This window comes from Canis lupus, chromosome 12 (genome assembly GCF_048164855.1).
Source record: "Canis lupus baileyi chromosome 12, mCanLup2.hap1, whole genome shotgun sequence".
NCBI classification, from domain to species: Eukaryota; Metazoa; Chordata; class Mammalia; order Carnivora; family Canidae; genus Canis; species Canis lupus.
In genome coordinates, this window is record NC_132849.1 from 51,904,018 (window position 1) to 51,911,542 (window position 7,525).

Below are 7,525 nucleotides of genomic sequence, written 5' to 3' on the forward strand. Positions count from 1 at the left end.
TCCTTCTAAAGATGAGATTGCGGCCAAAAAGTCACTTGGTAATGGCAAGCCACTTCTACTACTTGCTTTTCAACAAACCCAGCCTGAGTCCTCCTGAGCATAGGGCACAGTGTTGGGGCTGTAAGGGTAAACAAGGTCAGCAGAATCCCACAATGGGTCTGCAGCCAGACTGCCAGGGATAGAATTCTGGCTTCACATAGTCCTACCTGCCTGATTTTGCACAAGTCACCCGGTTTTTCTCTTTTTTCTCATCTAAAATAGGGTAATAATGGCCACACTTACCATGGTGAGCACTGTGTAATGTATGGAATTGTCAAATCACTATGTTGTATATCTGAAACTAATAGAATATTGTATGTCAACTATACTTCAATAAGAATAAATAAATTTTTTAAAAATAAAATAGGGTAGTAATAGATCCCACCTCCAAAGGTTGTCTTCAGGTTGAATTGAGTCAATACAGAGCTTTTAGCATAGTGCCTAGTATAGGGTAACAAAAATATGAACCATGTAAATCCTTGTAGCTGAACAGACTGCGATTCAGAGAAGCAAAGTGACTTAAGTCAAGGAGCCATAAAGAGATTGCAGTGAGGGCTGGAACCCAGCTCCTTGTGGGTATTTCACACAAGTGGCACTCCAGAGAGTCCAGATAAGCTGAAACCTGATAAGCGGGGACAGTAAAGACACCTACTTCTACTATCCCTCCAACTACCCTGCACAGCCACCCTTGCCTGCCAATGGGACCCCAAGTCCGGCCTTGCCCTTTTTGTTCTCCCATGGGACTCAGAATATACCTAGAGGGGTTCCATCTACTGCTAGCTCCGCCAGAAACACTGTGATGAAGGAAAACCTCACTCCCTCATGGGGTGGTTTTGTAGATTAAATGAGATAATGCTTGGAAAAGTGCCGAGCAGAGTAGCTGGCATATGGTATGCAGCCAATAAATGTTGTCTATTAAAAACATTAGTAGTGCCTGCTCTCTAGAAGCTGTACACATTCCAATCCCAAATGCCAGACACAGGGCAGACTGAGATCTCACTTGGGTAGAAGAGAGGGACACAGAGTCCATGAAGAACTACAGTGAAAGGTGAGATTCACTTAAGACAGAGGAAGTGTCCGGAGTCCCACTCTTCCCTGTCTTTCTTTAAGAAAAAAATAATAATAATGATGATAATAAGGGAAAAGGAAAAATCTTTAGCTGGTGCTTTGCTAGCAAAACCCAGTATCTGAGCATTGGATTTTTAATATTTTAGTATTTCTAAACAGAGCAAAGACGGCTTCCACTCCCTATTTGGTTACATATACTTGCGCAGCAAATGCTTGGCTTTGCCGCATTGATGAATGGGCTTATTCAGGCTGATTTTCCAGGTAAAAAAAAAATGGCTCAGACACAAGACTGAATTAAAACACAACCCACAAATCTCCTTAGAATATTCACGACATGCTTTGGATTCAGAGTTCTAAAGCACTTCCGTATCACCGTCTCCCTATCCCAATACTGACAATCCCTAGTTGTGAAAAGATAAATTTAATATTAGAACAGAAGGAATCTGGTGGAAAAAAGAAAAATGAAAAAGAAGGACAGGACTAGACGGGGAGCAGAAACTGCATTTTGTACTGTGTATTCCCCGGAGCAGAGCCCAGGGCCCAGCCCCAGAGGAACGGGTGGCAAATGCAAACTGCCTGGATCCACGTCCCCACGGAGTTTGCAACCCAGGTGAGGAATGTAACCTAACTATTACACCAAGTTCAACCACAAAATCAACTCCACCCTCGTCCAGCCTGAACTCCGTGGGGCAGGTGCTCAGGAAAATGCTAGCTTCCTGTTTACCTGGGCAGGTATTTGCAAGGAGTCTAAGGGGCGGGGTGGGGGTGGGGGGGGATGTATACAGTTCTAAGCAAATGGTTATGCAAATCACTTAAACAAATGCATGGAAAAGGGAAGGGAAGGTTTCTGATCTGGCTTTCCTCACCTGCCCCACTCTTCGGAGGGTAGGATGAAGTGAAAGGTCCAAGAGCGGGACGAGCCGCAAGTCCGCTGTGTGTGAAGACCACGCACGACCCCGCTCCACCCGCTCGCGCTCGGGCATCAAACCCGAGCCCCCGGGTTATTCGGGCGGGAGGAGGTGGTTCTTTGCTGTCCTCCACCCCTGCCGCGGGGCCGCCCGAGTTACACCACCGGCTCAGTCTCCCTAGCCGAGAGGTGGGTGACAACCAAGGACGCAAACGGTGCTCCTTTCCCAAAAGAGACGGGGAAAGACAGAGCGCAGGAGGGATGGGGGGGCGACCGAGCCCTGCAATGCGAAAGGCGCCCGGCCCGGCTCGCCGCGGCCCCTGCAGGAAGGTCTGGCTCGCCCGCCAGCCGCTTCACCTCGGGAGGTCCGGCAGGCACCCCGAGGGGCGCGGGGAGGGAAGTCCCCGACCTCCGCCCCCACCCCCGCCTCCACCACCGCGGATGCAGACGCGCGGAGCCGGCGCGGCTGCACGGCGGCCCTGCAAGCCCCGCGCCGCTCCCACCCGAGCGCCCGGCAGTCCGTGGGCAGCGCCGCACCAGCACCGGGCCCGCGTGCGCTCCGCTCTGCGACTGTCGCGGGGCGCCTGGCACCGCTGCAGGGCAAAGGGGAGGGGGGATGACAGGCAAGAAGGCGGAGCAGGCGGCCCGGGAAGCACTTACATTCGCCAGGAAAGCGCCTCCTCTCGAGGAAGAGAAGGAAAGGCTTCGCGGCGCAGGAAACGCCCCAGGGATGCCCCCGGCGGAGTGCCGCCTCTCCGGCTCGCCCGCTCTCCCGCCTGCAGGCGGCCCTGCACCCCGCCGCTGCCCACCCCACGCGCAACAGCGGGGCCCAGACGCCCCCCCCCGAGGCCTCCCGAGGGGCCCAGCCGCCGTCCCGCCGCCCGCCGCTCGCGCAACAGGCGGATCTGTAGGACTCCAGCGACGGCGGGCTCCGGGCACCCGGAGGACGGGGGGCGCCGCCGGGCAGGCGCCCCGCACAGCGCACAGTCCCCGCGGGCCGTGACCGGGGCCGCGACCGGGGCTGCGGGGCTGCAGGGGCGGCAAGACGCGGCGAAAGTTGCGGGGTCGCACGGAGAAGTCGCCCGAGTGCGCGCGGAGGAGGGGACGCGGGCAGGTACCTGCGGGATCCCGGCGCCGCGGGCTCGCTCCGCTCGGCGACGCCGCCCGCCCGCCCGGCCGCCCGCGCCGCAGGGATCCGGCCTCGCCGCGCGGCCCCGCGCCCGCCACGGCGGCGGCGAGGACAGCCGGTGGCCCGCCCGGGTCCGTCGGCCCGTCCCGCCCGGCGGGAGCGCAGCGCGGGGCAGCGGCGAGCGGGGCGGGGCGGGGAGGGGCGGGGCCGGGCGGGGCGGGCTGCTCGGCCGCCGCCCCATTGGTCCCGCTCCGCCCGCCGCCGCGCCTCGGCCCTCCGCCTGCGCTCCCCGGGCCCGGGGCCAGGCGCCCCGCCGCCGGCGCTGGCAGGTTGCGGGGCCCGCGCCGCGCCTCCGGCGGACGCACCGGAGGACAGACCCCCGCCCCCGCCCCGAGCGCCCCGAGCGCCCCAGTCCCGCAGCCGCGAGCCCCGACCCGCTGCGAGCAGGAGCGCGCCCCCCTGCGCTCCCCCCTGCGGGGCCCCCCGCGCCCCCCTGCGCCCCCCCCTGCGGGGCCCCCCGCGCCCCCCTGCGCGCCCCCCGGGCTGCAGCCCGCGCCGCCGCCGGACACCCACCAGCTCCTCCGCGGTCCCCGGCGGCTCCGAAAAGTCGCGGCCCTAGCGACGCTCTGCACATTTGCCGGGATCCCCCTAGGAAGTACCGAGGCCCCAACTTGTTTTAAAACAAAGTGCGAAGGAGGAACCAGCCGCGCTCCCGCCTGTTACCCGCCAGCCCCGCTGCCCGAAGGCTCGTGCACTGTGCAGCGAGACTGCTTCACGCGCTCCGTTCCTCGACTTACCTACCGAGGCGCACGCAGCGAGCGGAAGGCGACGAGTCGGGTCTCCCTCCCGAGGATGGAAGAGGAGGTCAGAGGGAGATGCCCGCAGCCCGAGGCTGAGGAACGAACCCGGGGCGTCAGCTAGGGCGCCGTGGGGTCCGGAAGGCCTGGCCGGCCCCTCCGCAGTGAGCAGGAACTCAGTGAACCGCCCGGAGCAGAAATGGGACGCTCGGGGACCCACCCCCGCGCTCCCCCTCCCGCCCCCAAACTGCAGATTTTTAAGTTGTGCAGACTTGCAATAATTCCTCAGAGCCAGCTGCTCCAAGCTGTAGGCGCCCGGTGTTCCCGCCCCACAGCACGCAATGGGACAACCGCCCCCCCCCAGCGCCTGCCCGCTGGCCTCAGACGAGCACCCAGCAGGACCACACAGAGTTAAGTTCCAGGCCCTGAGCCGGCACGTGGGGGGGGGGGGGGGACAGGGGCAAAGGATGTACGGGAAAGGTGAAAGACACTTTTGTCTGACCTCATCCAAGGACCCAGTGGTGTCTGGATTTTCTCATTGTTTTTGTTTAATCAAAACCCACGTTAGGAATCAGAGAAAGGGGAGCGGTGTTTTACAATGTCTGGTAGGCTTCTAAAGGGGGTGAAACCACCTTACAGAGAGGTTGAGCTAGAAGAGAGGACAATAGCAAGCAGGAATGGCAGAGGAGAAGCAAAAGCACAGCAGAGTCTTCCCTTAGACACCAGCATTTTCATTTGGCTCATGGAAGGCAAGGTGGGGAGGCAGGTGGCTGGGAAACAGGTGTTTGGGGGCCCTCTGTCCCTAATCCCATTGTTGTTTGGCTCTCCCAGGCCTGTCCCCTCTCTTATGGAAGAGGATCCAAAGCATTTGTCTACACTGCTGTTTGCAAGCCTCTGAAGAAGGTAATTTGCATATACAATAATCATCTTTAGTGTAAGATCTAAGATTATTCTAAAAATATGCTTATATTTTATCAGCACCTGAGAAGAATGCTTCCAAATCTCTCCCAGCAGTTAGCTCTTTAATCATTTCAAATCATTAAGTAACCCGAAAAGTCCAGCATTGTTTACTTGAGAATGAGATATGTTCAGAATCTCCATGCACTGCAGAGCGCATCTGCAGTGCAGAAGAGCCAGGAAGCCAGGGCCTTCTCGCTGGTCTGAATAGCACCTGGGAACTAGAGGGAGGCACCCATGGTGGAGTACCGAGAGGACCCCCACTTGGCATCTGTGAAAACGGGGCACAGAAAGGACAGGACTTTACTGGGCACATATGGGGGTGTGGTAGAAAAGGGGCTCAGATTTAAGAGACAGAGACTGGGGTTCTCATCACGCTGTACCCAGGGGGAGCCCTGTGAGCAAGTCACTTAGTGGTTCAACATGATGTTTCTTCTTCTTCTTCACCTTCTGGGGTCATCAGGGGGATCATATGAGGCAAATGGAATAATCAACAGGGGAGCATGTATGGGCCATAAAATGCATGTCTGTTCCCCAGAAATTCACCCCTGACCATTTACCAAGGTTGAGTCAGGCAAGGTGGTAAATGCATTTATACACACACACACACACACACACACACACACACGGAGTCATGCTCTCACCCCGTGTGTCTAGGGCATCTTCCCCTAATCTCTATCATCATTGCCACAATGCCTGCTCTGATCCATTTAACTGCCTCCTTCCTCCCACACGCCACCTCCTTTTTTCCTCCCTCCATTAAAATGTCTTTATGCCACATAATATGGCCCATCCCCTTTTCATTAACCATGTGCATAGAAAAACATCTGGACAAGCCAGACATTAACCTATAAGGGGTTAATCATTGGCTGACAATAATACTCCCTCCTCCATGGTTTCCAGAACTCCCTGGGTCAGTGGAGACATCTCAAGCAAATGCGGGCCTCGGTGCATATGTCTTCCAGGCTTCTATAATTCTTGCTTTGGACACTCTTGGTAGGTTCCCCCTCTCTTACCCACTTACCCACAGGTCCATGTCGCCCCCCCCCCCACCCTAAACCTGTCTCTGACCCTTCATTCTCTCTAAACTCCAAATGACAGAAATCCAGTGAGGTATCAATTTGCTTTTTAAATGGAAAAAGGTGAAAATGAAGGTGTTCTTATCTCTGACAAGGAGATGGTGAGTGAGGGAGTATTAGTAACAGGGGTGAACATTTGTTCCACTGGTTCCTTTTGTTGGCATCTCTTTAAACAGCAGCCTGAATGTCACAGGAGTACTTGAAGCATTTGCAATTCCCCACAGTGCCAGCCTTTTTCCGGTCTCCCTGCACTCACCGTGATCTCCCTCTGCTTGGAATATCCTTCCCAACTGGAAGCCTTTGTTTGCTCACCCAACTCCCTTTCTCTTAGGACACGATGCAGTTGCTGGTCACTACCCTCTGGAAAGCCCCCTCGCCTATCCAGGAGTCTGTACCTCCCCTTCACACTCCCTCATGCTTTCTGCTTCTCACTTAGGTAACACCTACCATATTGGATTTTCATTGTTTATTTTCAACTTGGCGCTGAACTCCTTGAAGGCTGAATTTCTAGACCCTTTAATAGGGTCTACGTGTTTATGAGGTGAATTACTGAAGACTCCACATGTGCTTCTGATAGAAATTGATATACTTTATTTCTTCCATCAGGTAAAGAGAAAACATATCAACCATCACATCAATCTCTGCTTGGATGCCAGGCAGGTCGAGATTAAATCTAGTTATTTAGCTAGAATGCTTTTATCACAGACTACTGCTCCAGTGATCTCTCTTCTTTGACAAAACTATTTGTATGCTTATTTAGAATGCCCTGTTATATTATTTTTATATTGAAAGTCCCTTAGGGGCGCCTGAGTGGCTCATTCAGCTAAGCCTCCAACTCTTGATTTTGGCTCAGGTCATAATCTTGGGGTTATGAGATCAAGGCCCTGGTCAAGCCTTGCGTTCAAGTGCAGAGTCTGCTTGAGATTCTCTCTCTCCCTCTCCCTCTGCCCCTCCTCCAGCTTGCATTATCTCTCTCTCTAAAATAAATAAATAAATAAACAAACAAGTAAATAAATTCTTTAAAAAAAGTACCTTAAATATTTGTGGTCTTCAAGTCCATAGACTTGAATTCTAAGCTATCTCTGCCTCTGATCAACTCAGTGATATCTCCTCTCTGGCTCTCTAGACTTGACAAGATGATCCCCAAGGTGTTTGCCAGTTCTAAAAGCCTTACAGTTCACAGATAAAAGGACATTATTTATAAATTATTAAATTTAAAAAAACCTTCTGTAACAGAATATGGCTTAAGTCTCCAGGCACAAAGGAATCCTCTCTTCAGGTCGTTGGAGATGTCCTCCAAGGATCCTTGAGCATTTCCCAATTTGGGTTCCATGGAACACCTGTGTCAGGTCAGAAGACTTTGGACAGGGCAGCCCCCCGATGGCCCAGCGGTTTGACACCACCTTCAGCCTGGGGTGTGATTCTGGAGACCGGGGATCGAGTCCCACATCAGGCTCCCTGCATAGAGCCTGCTTCTCCCTCTGCCTGTGTCTCTGCCTCTCTGTCTCTCTCTGTCTGTCATGAATAAATAAAATAATAAAATCTTTAA

General features: G+C 54.6%; 1 protein-coding gene and 1 long non-coding RNA gene across 8 annotated transcripts in view; one reads left to right on the forward strand and one right to left on the reverse strand.

The window, feature by feature from the left end:
- Window positions 1–4,150, reverse strand: part of KCNS3 (potassium voltage-gated channel modifier subfamily S member 3) — a 41,144-nt gene extending 36,994 nt beyond the window's left edge. The window contains exon 1 of one of the 6 annotated variants that reach the window (XM_072771003.1): window positions 3,945–4,150. The gene's annotated coding sequence lies outside the window, so the exon portion shown is untranslated. Of the gene's footprint in view, window positions 1–1,973; window positions 2,385–2,674; window positions 2,804–3,132; window positions 3,198–3,716; window positions 3,865–3,940 lie in introns of those variants that run through there. The other 5 variants (XM_072771001.1, XM_072771006.1, XM_072771002.1 and 2 more) reach the window with 5 other exon arrangements.
- A 157-nt stretch (window positions 4,151–4,307) lies between these two features.
- Window positions 4,308–7,525, forward strand: LOC140601697 (uncharacterized). 2 transcript variants are annotated; one of them, XR_012004723.1, is made up of 5 exons: window positions 4,308–4,350; window positions 4,772–4,843; window positions 5,801–5,893; window positions 6,413–6,582; window positions 7,226–7,491. It is a non-coding gene; the product is annotated as an uncharacterized lncRNA (long non-coding RNA). The 2 variants fall into 2 exon arrangements; XR_012004722.1 differs by lacking the exon at window positions 4,308–4,350 and having other exon boundaries at window positions 4,396–4,843; window positions 7,226–7,525.